A 14,584-nucleotide genomic window follows, 5' to 3' on the forward strand; every position below is an offset into this window, starting at 1 on the left:
GCAAGGTTGCGTCGCGACTTAGGCAACTCAAGCTAAGTTTGCATCTTGGCCGCAAGGGTACCTCACGACTTAGGCAATTTCAGCTAAGTCCATGACATTATGGTATCAAAGCGGGCAAGCAATTCGAGCAAGCAGCGAAGGAACTTCGCAATCTTGCCATGGCCAAGCATCATGGCGAATTGAGCAAGGCGGGGCAAGCCGGACCTTTGCCCCAAGCAACCGTCGGTGGGTTGCAAGTACAAACTCGCTCTCATGTAATTGGAGCTGCTTTGGAGGATCGTGGCAGCGAAAATGATGAGCGAGAAATTGGTTACTCTCCACGAGTGGAGAAGGCGCAATCTGGAGTGCTAACCGGGAAGAAGAGCTATAAGGAGAGACTCATAGTAGCGAAAACCCACTTGGATATTCTTGAAGCGAGCTTGGAGGAACTCTACCAAGGCCAACGAAGGCTTCTTGGGGTAGAGAGCTAGCAAGAAGAAGCTGAATCCCGAATCGACAAGGTTGAAGCCCTAGTCGATCAATTGACGGATGATACTAAAGACTCCGTGCAATATTTGCACGAAGTCGTGGCAGAACTCACTTCTAAAGTGATAGCACTCACAAGGGCACTAAATACGGGAGGGAGCAACACCCACGTTGCACCGTCACAAAACCTAAGGGCACCTGAGCCTCATTGCTATGGAGGTGCTAAGGATGCAAAGGAGCTCGAGAATTTCTTATTTGACATGGAATAGTACTTTCAAGCTACAAGGCCTGATTCTGAAGATACCAAAGTTTCAATAGTAACCATGTATCTGAACGGGGATGCAAAACTTTGGTGGCGAACTCGTTGGGAGAAGATCCAACAAGGTCGGTGTCAGGTGGACATATGGGAGGACTTAAAGCAGGAGTTGAGAACTCAGTTTCTACCTAAGAACACATAGTTCATCGTAAGGAGGAAACTAAGATAACTCCACCAAAGTACTTGCATTCAAGATTATATGAAGTAATTTTCTGCACTAATGCTAGACATATAGGACATGTCCGAGAAAGATAAACTATTCAGCTTCCTCGATAGTTTGAAGCCATGGGCTCAACAAGAACTGCATCGAAGGAATGTCACCAATGTGATCGGGGCAATTGCTACTACGGAAAGACTCACTGACTTTGTTTCCTTCGAGGACCCAGGAAAAAAGAAACAATCTTCAGGAAATCACCCTCCAAAATATTCTTGAGAAAAGGAACCAAGGGATGAACAAAGGAAAAAGAGTTCCTATAAAGGGCCAAGCTCAAAAGGCAAGGCCCCGAAGACTAGTAGATGCTTCTTGTGTAGAGGGTCGCATATGGTGAGGGAGTGCCCATAGAAACAAGCACTCAATGCTTTAATGGCTTCCATCTATCCCCCCCCAAATCAGACAAGGGCAAAGCTGTCGCCCTTAGTTCAAGTAGTTCAGAATCTAGCAACGACAATAAGGAGTCACAGGATCCCCGAATGGGAGCAATGTATTTGCTAAATGCATTGCGGGGTCAAGTGGGGGAGAACATGAAGGCAAAGCCATTGAAAGCAGGGAGTAGTGAGCTGATGTACGTGGACATTAAGCTCAATGGCTAAACAACCCGTGCAATGGTGGACACAGGAGCTACCCACAACTTTATTACCAATCAAGAAGCAAAGCGACTTGGGCTGATCTTGGAGAAGAACCCAAGTCGAATGAAGGCGGTGAACTCGAAGGCCAAGCGAATCTCCGGGTTGGCAAAGGGAGTTCCCATCAAGATCGGAACATGGAGCAAGAGCACAAAATAATGGTGGTGCCACTAGACGACTTCCAAGTGATTCTTGGAATGGAATTCATGCATACGACGAAGTTAATGCCAATGTTGTTCCTAAACTTCTTATGTATGATGGGAGGTGATGACCCCTGTGTAGTTCCCGTCTCTTAGAGAGGAACCAGGGAACCCCAACAGATATCAGCATTACAACTAAAGAAAGGGGTACAAAAAGATAAATTAATATTCGTGACTGCTATAAAGCTAGAGCCACTCGATAAGAAAGTCATTCATGAACTTGTTGTGGTGGCAAACGTCCTGAAGGAGCTCACAGATGTTATAACACCCGAGTTGTCGAAGACTCTACTACCACGTAGAGGCATGGATCATCACATCGAGCTGGAGCCAGGAGTGAAGCCTCTAACGAGACCACCCTACCGCATGCCTCCTCTAGAGTTGGAGCTCAGAAAGTAGTTAGATGAACTACTAAGCAGTGGTCTCATCCATAATTCTAAAGCACTATTCGGAGCTCCAATTCTCTTCCAAAAAAACAAGATGGGAGCCTCCGACTATGTGTCGATTACCGAGTCCTCAATAAAGTGATGGTGAAGAACAAGTATCCCATCCCACTCATCGTAGACTTGTTCGATTAATTGGGTAAAGCCAAGTATTTCTCTAAACTCAACCTCCGGTCGGGGTACTGGCAGGTGCGCATTGCTAAAGACGATGAAGCGAAGACTACCTACGTGACCAGGTATTGAGTGTTTGAGTTCTTAGTGATACCTTTTGGCTTAACCGATGCTACTTTGCTCAAACGGAGATCCAATTCTTGGGGTAACGAATCGGTGATAGCTCCATTCGAATGGACAAATCGAAGGTGCAAGCTATTACGGAATGGCGAACTCCAAATAAGGTACCAAAGTTGAGATCCTTCCTTGGCTTCGTCAACTACTATCGACGCTTCATAGTAGGGTATTCGAAGCATACAACTCTACAAACAGACTTGCTGAAGAAGGAGCAGCCTCGGAGGTGGTCTGATAAATGTGAAGCTGCATTCCAAAATCTGAAGGTTGCTATGTTGGAAGAACCGGTGCTCAAATTATCGGACTATGGGGAGCCCTTCGAAGTCCATACAGATGCTTCAGACTTCGCTATTGGGGGAGTACTCATGCAGGAGGGTCATATGGTGGCCTACGAGAGCCGCAAGATCAACGAGACTAAGCGGCGGTATCCAGTGCACGAGAAGGAGATGATAGTGGTGGTCCACTATCTACGAGTTTGGCGACACTACCTTCTTGGATCGCGATTTATGCTGAGGACAAACAGCATCGCTTTGAGCTATTTCCAAACTCAGAAGAACCTCTCCCCAAAGCAAGCACGATGGTAGGACTTCCTAGCAGAGTTTAATATGGTAATAGAGTACAAGCCCGGAAAGGCAAATGTCGTGGTCGATACATTGAGTCAGAAAGTAGAGCATGTGAATGTCATACAATTGGAGGGTAGAGGCCAAGCAAGTCAGTTGCACTCTAACTTCCTTTCCAGGATCAGGGATGGATTGTACAGTGATCCCCAGGCAGTAACCCTGATGCAGCCCAAGAGGGACTCATTTATACAAAAAGGAATAGGGTTAATATTCCTCAAGTGGATAATTTGAGGCGTGAACTCTTAAGAGAGTGTCACGATTCCCTTTGGGCTAGACACCCGGGCATTCACAGAACCTTGGCTCTTGTGAAGAGAGCCTTCTACTAATTGAAGATGGGGACTGATGTGGAGTAATATGTTCGAACGTGCCTCACTTGCCAATAAGACAAGGTGGCGTAGCGGAAACACGTGGGACTTTTGGAGTCATTGCCCATACCAGAAAGGTCATGGGAGAGCATTTCTTTGGACTTTATATCAAGCTTACCGGTAGTAGGGGAACTCGGATCAATACTCGTGGTGGTCGATCGATTTTTAAAGTATATAACTTTTATTGATGCACCCCTACACTGTTCAGCAAAGGAGGCAGCCAAGCCGATGATGAAGAATATGGTGAAGTATTGGGGAGTCCCGCATAATATTATTAGTGATCGAGACGCTCGGCTCCTGGGACGATTCTGGATCGAGCTATTCAAATTGTTGAGGTCTAAGTTATACTTCTCCACAAGCCTTCACCCCCAGATAGATAGCCAAACCGAAAGAATAAAATCGCTCCTGGAGCAATATCTTTAGCACTACGTGAGTGCCAACTAACGAGATTGGATGATGCTATTGGACATTACCCAATTCTCCTACAACTTACAGTGGAGCTCTGCGTCCAACAAGAGCCCCTTTGAGATTATTACAAGTCAACAACCGTCGACTCCTCACACATTGGCTATCGAATATACTGGGAGTAGTCCGTCAACATATCACTTTGCAAAAGAATGGCCCTGAAATACAGATATTGTGTGGGCTTACTTGGAGAAGGCGACAAAAAAGATGAAGAAGTTGACCGACTTGGGAAGGTGACCGCAAGAATTCAAAGTCGGCGATTTGGTGTTGGTGAAGCTCCAACTAGCATCACTCCAATTATTTAGGAACAAAGTACACAAAGGATTGGTGCACAAGTATAAAGGGCCCTTCCCAATTATCAGTAGGGTGGATAATATCTCCTACAGGTTGTAGCTGCCAGTGTGGCTCAAAATTCACAATATTTTTCATGCCAGCAACTTGAAAGCCTACCACTCATATCCGCAAGATACTTCTCGAAGTGTTCCAACTCAGCTACCCCCCACTAGAGCCTCCTACAAGAAGTGGGTTGAAATCATTCTGGTGGATTTTAAGATAAAGCTACCCAATGGAGTTGAGCAGACCGAGTATTTGGTGAAGTGATGAAAGCTTCCCCGAACTGAAACAAGTTGGGAGCCCGAAAACGCCCTATGACATGAAGAAGCAATCATCAACAACTACCAACAAGCATCGACAGTTTAAGTGGGGAGAATGTCACGAACGGTCGTCGTGCACTCACAACAGCTTTGTTTAACGAACCATTCGTCGCTATTGCATGCTTGAACAGAGGCATGGCAACCTGTTTTGCTTTGGTTTTATATTTTTTTTCTTGTAAAAATACATGTTTGAATAGGTTACAGTGCACAGTGCGACGCTCACCGCACCGAGCCAAAAAGCACCAAAATGGCTCCGTTTTTGCATGCCGCGAGCTGTTTTCTGTAGCTCGCTGCAGCGCACGAAATGTCAGCCATCTTAGCACCTTAGAACCCCCTGGGTAGCACAGGGCTGGATGGGGCTTCCGTATATTATCGAGCATTGAAAAATCTTCACAAGTTCGCACGTTGACTTGACGGGAACTTGCCTTCGCGCTCGACACCCGGTGAGTAGTTGTTTGTGGACTTGCAACTGTTTGTTCTACCTTATAAAGTCTTTGTCTTCCTTCTTTCTCTCTTTTCTCCTATACACACAAGGTGCTTGCTCAATTGCTTGTAAAGCTTCCCTCTTTGTAAGACGTCAGGACTTGTCTGTTGCTCATTTTCAATCTAATCAACTTTTGATTTTATAGGTCCTTCGGGGCTTGTACGAAGTTACAACTAGGCTGAACCTTTGCGGATGCATATGTCACAAGGATGCCTCAAGACTTAGGCAATCCTAGCTAAGTCCGAGAAGTTGGTGCAAGGGTGCATTGCAACTTAGGCAACTTAAGCTAAGTTTACGTCTTGGCCGCAAGAGTGCCTCACGACTTAGGCAATTCCAGCTAAGTCCATGACAGAAGGTTCGGACTTAGCTCAAACTCTCGAACTCCCAACGAAATCTCGTTCTTGACTCTAGGACTTCATTTTGCTTTATGCCTTGATCGCTATCATAGTTAATCATGCACACTTGAAACCCACTTCGATCTAAACAATTATTACAAAGCTTGAATCAAGTGTCGTCCGGCATGTCATTGGTTTATCGACGCTTCGTCTGATTCTTCGGTGCATCATCCTCTCTTGTGGCCTATTGCCTAATTGGTTAGTTGACCTCCGCAACTTCGATTTCCTTAGCGTAATTTTCGCTCTTCTTAGCCCGATGCTCGAACCCATGGCCCAAAGCCTTCTGCCGATATGTCGACTGATCTTTTGGCTCGATGTCCAATCTTCTGACATGTTTTTCTCTGGCCCAACATGATTCTTCCTGTTTTAATTGTCTCTCCCTGATCAAAGCTTCCTGCGTTACTCAAAATGCAGATCAAATCATAAACACTATCAATTTGTTTCATCATCAAAATCTGAGATTCAACACTTTGTCGGGTCTTTCTTAGCAACATTTGCTTTACCTGGTCTACCCTTGCTCTTGCCCTTCTTAAGGGACTTTTCTGCTTTCCTTTTCTTTTTGGTCTCACCAGTATAGATAACTGACTTCTCTTTCTTGATAGTGCTCTCTACCTCCCTCAACATATTAAGAAGCTTAAGGAGAGTCACCTCAATCTTGTTCAAATTAAAATTCATTATGAATTGTGAAAAGGAATCTAGTAGAGATTGAAGCACAAGATCCACACATAGGTTATCCTCTATGACCATTCATAGACCTATGAGTTTCTCTATCCACTCAATCATCTTTATGACAGTTTTGAACCGGTATCCCCTCAGTCATCTTAGCGTGGAAAAGGTTCTTAGATATCTTATATCACTGAGTCCTTCCCTGTTCCTCAAATAGTTTGTGGACATGTAGAAAAATGGATCTGGTATCCATCTTTTCATGTTGTCTTTGTAACACTTAGCAAGAGTGAAGTCATCTATATACTTCATATAATGAACGATCTCATTCTCGCTTGCCCCTTTCACAGGCATAAGCATCACTGTATTAAAGATGTACGCAATTTTCTTCGCCGTGAGAACAATTCTCAAGTTACGAAGCCAATCCGTATAGTTCGAACTAGTGAGGCGGTTGACATCAAGTATACCACATAAGAGATTTGAAAGCGATATATTTATGAAAATAATGATACAATAGAAATAAAGAACATGCAGATTTTATAAAAAAATAAATAACTAAGATATGAATTTCTATTTTAATATACTCCCACTATTTTACTAGTGAGTCACGCGACACCCTTACCACATGAAACGGAAGTCTCCGATAGACTTCTAGTGAGGATCGGGATCTAATCAACGTCTTAGTGTAACCTCGAGGGACTTGACCAATCACACTAAGCTCAAAAGGTAGACAACTCTTGTCGATCACAACTCCTTATGATTCTCGTCATGTTCTGCCTCCGAATCATCATGATCTCGAGAGACTCGACTAACCATAATATTCGATTAGGTCAATACCATCGTTATAAGATGAGTCTGATTCAATGATATACCCTCGAGGGACTCGACCAAGCATACCATGTCCTCAGGTCACCGGTGACATCTCTATGTCATAGGCAAGATAGCGAATCGCGCTATAGGTGAGCCTCGAGGGACTCGACTAACTCAACCTACATCAAGAATCAGTCTCTACCTACAACAATGTAAGGTCACGTGGGTCAATCTAATTGCATCATGTTTACCGACTTAATATTATTCAGAGAGGGGATTTTGATTTGGCCTCCTAATGTAATATGTCACACACATACATATTTAATATATATCTACATCGCATGCATATATATATATATATATATATATATATATATATATAAGATAGGTGTATAAGCAATCACACATCACATGAGCAATTACACTAAATGATCATGGACCACAGCCTAATGTGATCAGGCCCGAGCTAGTAAGCCTAGTCACTCACATCAAGATCTATATATGTAGTGGTGCATCTCCATGCCCTATGATCGTCCATCTCGTTCTCGTCGGTTCCATCAACAACTTGACGTATCTCCATGCATCGCGATCGTCCGTCTCAACATTGTGAGTCCTGCTATCACTTACATGCTCCCGCTGTGCCTCCTCGTGTGATTACAACTTAATCATAGGCACATAGGCCCGACAATAAACGAGAAATGAAATGGAGGCTCGTAGGCCCCAATAATAATAATCCTATGTACACACATCATACGATCCATGATCATCCGTCCACATATCATACATCACATATAAATATTATTATATAGGACTACTAGATAATAATAATAATAATAATAATAATAATAATCAATTAATTTTTTTAATTAATTAATATTTTATACCATCAGGGACATGTAAAGAATTTTTTTGAATTCTCAGAGATATTTTCATAATTTAGACAAAGGATAGAACTTAGAATTTCTGAAATTCTAAGGGGCAAAACTATCTTTTGCTTAGAAAACCCTAACCCTCTTCTCTTCTCCCCTATTGTGTTGTCGTTGCTGCCACCCTACTGTCGTCGACCACTTCAGGGGACGAGGGACGCCGTCCTTGCCCGCAGGCGTTGTGCTTGCGAGCACTACCACCCCCGCGTTTGCAGCGCCTACATGTCACGGACAAACTTCTAAAAAAGGTGTTTGATGTAATGCTTATGTATGTCCGTGTCTTTTGGCATGTTCATGTCTTGTACAACATGTAAAGGGGCGACCGAAGGCTTAATAGTCTCATTTTAGTTGGGTTGGTGGCCTCTTTAGGCTTGTAAATAAAGGTTGTATCATGTGGACACGTGCGAGAGATTTTCGGTCTGTAATGGATCATTTTACCCTTTGTTGTGCCACTGTTCAGAGCTTGTAAAGTCTGTTTGTAATTTGCATTGTCTATGAAGTGTTTTTCGGAGATGTTTGCTTGTGGATCCCGATTGAGGCGTTCTCTCTAGCCCGTTCTCTCTTTTGTTGGTCCTAAGGGACAATGGGAGGCTTCGGGGAGGCTGACCTTTGCGGACGGACACGCAAGGGTGCCGCACGACTTAGGCAAAACCAGCTAAGTCCGTGACAGATGGTATCAGAGAGGGACAAGCACTCATAGAAACACTTAGCATGCAAACGTGGGGGACCTAGCGGAGCTGCGTCGAGGGCAGTTAGCACACGCGCGATCGTTTGGGGGAAAACGGGCATGGAGATGTAGGGAAAAGGAGTCGCTCAGAGGAGCGGGCATCTGAGATTGGCATTCAGAGGAATGGCCAACCCTTCGCGCAAGAGGCACCACGAGAACAGGCAAGCTTGGAAGAATGTGGAGCGCACAAAGGTTGGGATGGCTAAGTTTGAGCTACGGCTCAACATTGACAACTATACTTGATGGTGCTCAAGACAAGCGAGGCGCTTGGTAATGGATGAGACCATCCAAGGTGGAATGAGTTGCTCAATGACCAAAAGAGTTATACAAAGCTCACAGAGGTGAGGGGAATTGCTAACTCGAAGAATTTGGTACTCATGCATGGGCTTGTATGCGGACGATGGAATGTTCGTGGCCATCCCAAGGCGACCGAAACTCGGCGCCATGGAGCATTGAAACATTCTCTTCAGCATGTGAAGGATACGTCCGTAGGAGGCTGAAGTGTGCAACGAGTTCAGCATGTTGCTAGGCCTTGAGGGGTGCAGCGGGGATTGTATTGACGGGGAGTCGCAATCTAGTAAGTGTGTTTGCAGGAGGCAGAACAATGCACAGTTTGTTCAGCAGATCGGAGTAGTCCAAGGGGATGGTGGTCTCCGAAACGAAGAGAGATGTTGCTCCAACGGGATAGTTATCCAGGAGAGATAAGTCCCGACTCTCCAGAGGGAGAATCATGTGGGATGGACCTCACATGTTGAGGAGGAGTACCTCAACAAACAACAACTCCACGAAGCTCGATGGACTGAGCAAGCGGCGAGGAGTCGTCGCATGATCTCGCTTGAGAGAATGCATTGGTGGATGCATTGCGAGATCAAGTGGGGGAGCGACCCAAAGCAACTTAAATGAAGGCACACTTAGAGTCGATGTGGAGATCGGACTCAAGGGAAGGCTGACCCGTGGAATGGTGGGCGCGAGGGCCACCATCGACTCAATGCAAAAACGAGGAGCGGAGCAACTTGGGTGTAACTTGGCGAAGTTCTCAAGCCGCATGAAGGGAGCCAGCATAGAAGTTGGAACGTGGAGCAAAGGCACAGTGCTTTTCTTAGACAGAGGTCAAGGACATGAACTCTTGCAGAGGCAAGAGTAGGATCATGTTGTTCCAGGGGTCCTTCTTTCTAACGGAGCGGACTCATCTTGCATGGTGCCAATGACGAAGGGAGCTTCTGGGCACATGCACCTTATCTCGGAGGAGCATTTAATGGAGGAACTAAGGCGACTCAATTTGCAGAGGCGAAGTTGGGTTCAGAAGGCCTTAGCACGGGGCAAGAGGAAGCAGAGGCGGGTACTCTTGAAGAATATGCCACAGTGTTGCCATTCAAGTTGCCATGAAGGAAGCAGTGCGCAGCGGAGATTGTGCTGGTAGGGGCAGAGGCCCAGGATCCAGACAATGGTGCACAAATTACAGTGAAGTCGGTGGACTTCAGGAGCTACTAGGCGACGGACTGTCCTAGAGCGGTGCTTCATCTAGGTGTGACCCAAGAGTGGGTGGATGAAGGTCGATTGCCAAAGGAGCGAACAAAATCGAAGGTGGAGGAGACCCTGCGATGTATTGGCAGAGGTCATACATGGAGGGTTCACAATTCAAGTTTATTCCACAAGGATCAGAATGTAATGGAGATGTCACCAGGAGGCAACATGGTGCAGCGGATCGTGGTGGAACAGTTCGATGGCAATGCGATACACACGACCTAGTCCCGGGAGGGACTAGATCATATGAAGGTATGATCGGGAGCTACTGGAAGCTCTGCTTCGGTGAACAACACGACGGCAAGAAGGGCTATGGATTCAAGGAGTGAAGGTCATGGTACCGCAGAGGTGGATCTTCCGTGCGTGCATCGAATTTTGCATCGGATGAAAACCTTGGTCATCAGCATATGGGGGCTGGGTTCCACCAAGGGAAAAGTTCGAATGCAAGTACCAGTGAGTTCCATGGGAGGGACTTGATCATGCAGAGGTATGATCGAAGCAGCTGGAGAGTTGGACTGCTCTAGAGCTCATATTCGCTTAAGGGAGCCCGATAAGTCAGAGGACAAGGTCGAGTAAGCGAACGTTGCTACCAAGGAAGCTAAGGAGAACAGAATCGGTGCAAACCCTACAACGTGATGGCAGAGGCCATGCATGGGAGTTGCAGTCTGTCTTTCGATCGACCAAACGGACTGCTTGGAGAACACAGAGGTGTTGAAGTAGGGGGTCGAAAGGGGCGAGGAAGCGACGACAAGTCCAGAGGGACCTAGCTACCCAAAATCAAGCATCAGTTAGAATGGAGGTGGACTCAGAGGAGTGCCACGGAGACATATCTACTGATCGTGAAGAAAAGGGATACAGATGCGAGGCGACGGATAGTAGGGCCATGGGCATGGCAACGCCATGGTACCACAGAGGCGGGACTTCCGTGAAAGTCATTGATCCCTTGCTCTCACGGAGGGAGAGCGCTTGGTCGTGAAAGGGGCCGAGGAGGTGGAGCATGCAGAGGCAATCTCCAAGTACCGAGACAAGGCTGAAAGGCAGAGGCCAAGAAACTTCGTAAGACCGGTGTCAACAAGTTTCTCATCAAGATAGCCGTAAGTGAAGGACTTCGGGTCATGCAAGAGTGCACGACCAAGGTGACAGGTATGACTCACGGCCAGCTCGATATTGGACCTAGAGGGTCACACACATATGATAGGCATTGCGATGAGTAGAGGTTTGGATATGAGATATCCGACGGAGCCCTTGTCTTATTAGATGCAGATCCAATACCCACTAGGGAAGGACCCATTAGGGTTTGACATGGGATCTCTATAAATAGGAGGGATTCACAGCCTCATAGGCGAGAGTCTTTGTTTGCCTTTCCTATTCTCCTCTCCCTCTCCACCTCAGAGTAGCCCTGGAGTTTTGACGAGCGTCGTCGCAACCCTGCTGTGTGGATCACCGCTAGAGAGGAGGACGCTTGACCTCCTTCACCCTCTCCTAAGGATCTGCAAGGAAACAGCGATATACGATCTCCCTAGGTAACACAATCTCTATACGCAGTTTTGTGTTTTGTGGATTTTTGCGCACCAATCTTCGCACGACGACGAACATCTTTTTGGGAATCGGGGATTTTTGTTTTCTTGTTCTTCCGCTGCGCATATGATGTCGCCCCCCAATGATTTTCCAACAGTGGTATCAGAGCCAGGTTGTTCGTGCGAATGATTGGTTTTGAACTGCGTGTGTTGTGTTTAGGAAGAATATTGATGTCAAAATCGTTGACGCAAAAGCGAGAAAGGGCAACAACAGTTGCTGCCCTCGATCTGCGTGCGTGCAGCGCAGCCGAAGGCGGGCAGCGCAGGGGCTGCGTCTGCAGCAGCCGGCCGGCGGCCTGCTTGCAACAGGCTTGCTGCCGGCGGGGCTGGCAACCCACGGGCAGAGGCGCCTGCCGCCGAAAGGAAGCGGCGCCTGCCGCCGTAGGGCAGCGACGCGCGACGCCTACCGCCGCTGCTCTCGCGGGCGAAACCCCCCCACAGGGGTGGCCACCCGGCGGTACAGCACCGCCTGCGGAGGCAGCGGCGCCCGAAGGGGGCGCCCACCCGCAGCGGCATCGCCGCCAGCGGGCGTGCCGCCTGCAGGCAAGGGCAGTGCCCTCGCCCCGCCGCACAGGTCGCCGCCGGTAGGGTGGCGGCGGCGGCAGCAGCGAAAGGGGGAAAGGGCATTAGGGTTTTCTGGGAAAAAGATAGTTTTGCCCCTCGGAATTTGAGAAATTCCAGTTTCTGTCTTTTGTCCAAATTACGAAAATACCCTTAGGAATTGAGAAATTCCCTACATGTCCCTGATTTCAAAAAATATTAATTAATTAAAAGGTTTAGTTGATTATTATTTTTATTATTATCTAGTAGTCCTACATGATGATGATTATTTATACATGTGATGTATGATGTGTGGACGGATGATCATGGACCGTGTGATGTGTGTACTTGTGATTATTGTTATTGAGGTCTGCGAACCTCCATTATATTTCTCGTTTATTGTCGGGCCTGCGTGCCTATGATTAAGTTGTAATCACATGAGGAGGCGCAGCGGGAGCGTGGATACGATAGCGGGACCCATGAGACGGACGATCGTGATGCATGGAGATGCATCAAGATGTCGACGGAACCGACGAGGACGAGATGGACGATCACAGGGCATGGAGATGCACCGTTGCACACATAGATCTTGATGTGAGTGATTAGGCCTACTGGCTCGGGCCTAATCATATTAGGTTGTGGTCCATGATCATCTGGTGTGATTGCTTATACACATACTAGATATGTATATATATATTTGCATGCGATGTAGATATATATTAAATATATGTGTGACATGTCATATTAGGAGACCAAATCATAGAAACATCTCTCGATAATATTAAGTCGGTAAACGTGAGGCAATTAGATTGACCCACGTGGCCTTCCATCGTTATGAGTAGGAACTGATTCCCGGTGTAGGTTGAGTTGGTCGAGTCTCTCGAGACTCATCTATATCGCGATTCGCTATCTTGCTTACGATATAGAGATGTCACCGGTGACCTGAGGGCATGGTATGCTTGGTCGAGTCCCTCGAGGGTATATCATCAAATCAGACTCATCTTGTAACGAAGGTGTTGACTTAACCGAGCATCATGGTTGGTCGAGTCCCTCGAGGCCATGGTGATTCGGAGGCCGAACAGGACGGGAATCACAAGGAGTTATGATCGGCAAGAGTTGCCTACCTTTTAGGCTTAGTGTGATTGGTCGAGTCCCTCGAGGTTACACTAAGACGCTGATTGGATCCTGATCCCCACTAGAAGTCTGCCGGAGACTTCCGTTCCACGTGCTGAGGGTGTCGCGTGACTCGATAGTAAAATAGTGGGAGCATATTAAGATAGAAGTCCATATCTTGATAGTTTATTTCTTGCAAAATCTACATGTTATTCATTTCTGCTACATCTTTATTTTCAGAAAATGTCGTTTTCAAATCCCTTACGTGGCATACTTGATGTCAACCGCCTCACTGGTCCAAATTATACGGATTGGCTCCGTAACTTGAGAATTGTTCTCACAGCGGAGAAAATCGTGTACGTCCTTGATACAGTGATGCCTACGCCCGAAGAAGGGGCAAGCGAGGATGAGATCGTTCGCTACGTGAAGTACATTGATGACTCCACTCTTGCTCAGTGCTATATGTTGGGCTCTATGACTCCAGAGTTACAGAGACAACATGAAAAGATGGATGCCATATCCATTCTCCTACATGTCCGCAAATTGTTTGAGGAACAGGGAAGGACTCAACGATATGAGATATCCAAGAGCCTTTTCCGCGCTAGGATGACTGAGGGGACACCGGTTCAGAACCATGTCCTAAAGATGATTGAGTAGATAGAGAAACTCACAGGTCTAGGAATGGTCCTAGAGGATAACTTGTGTGTGGACATTGTGCTTCAATCCCTACCAGATTCCTTTTCACAGTTCATAATGAATTTTAATATGAACAAGCTTGAGGTGACTCTCCCAGAGCTCCTCAATATGTTGAGGGAGGCAGAGAGTACTATTAAGAAAGAGAAGTCAGTTCTCTACACTGGTGAGACCAGAAAGAAAAGAAAAGCAGAAAGGTCCCTTAAGAAGGGAAAGGGCAAGGGAAAACAAGGTAAAGCAAAGGTTGCTAAGAAAGACCCAACAAAGGACAAAGGGCCAGTGCTTCCACTGTGGTAAAGATGGGCACTGGAAGAGAAATTGCAAAGAGTACCTTGCAGAAAGGGCGAAACAAAAGCTTGATGAAGCTTCAGATACATTCATGATCAGTCTCCATTTGTCAGACTCTTATGATAACACATGGGTATTGGATACCGGTAGTGCTTATCATATATGCAATTCGTTGCAGGTTCTGGCAAGGCC

Source organism: Musa acuminata, chromosome BXJ3-11, assembly GCF_036884655.1.
Source record: "Musa acuminata AAA Group cultivar baxijiao chromosome BXJ3-11, Cavendish_Baxijiao_AAA, whole genome shotgun sequence".
Taxonomy (NCBI): domain Eukaryota; kingdom Viridiplantae; phylum Streptophyta; class Magnoliopsida; order Zingiberales; family Musaceae; genus Musa; species Musa acuminata.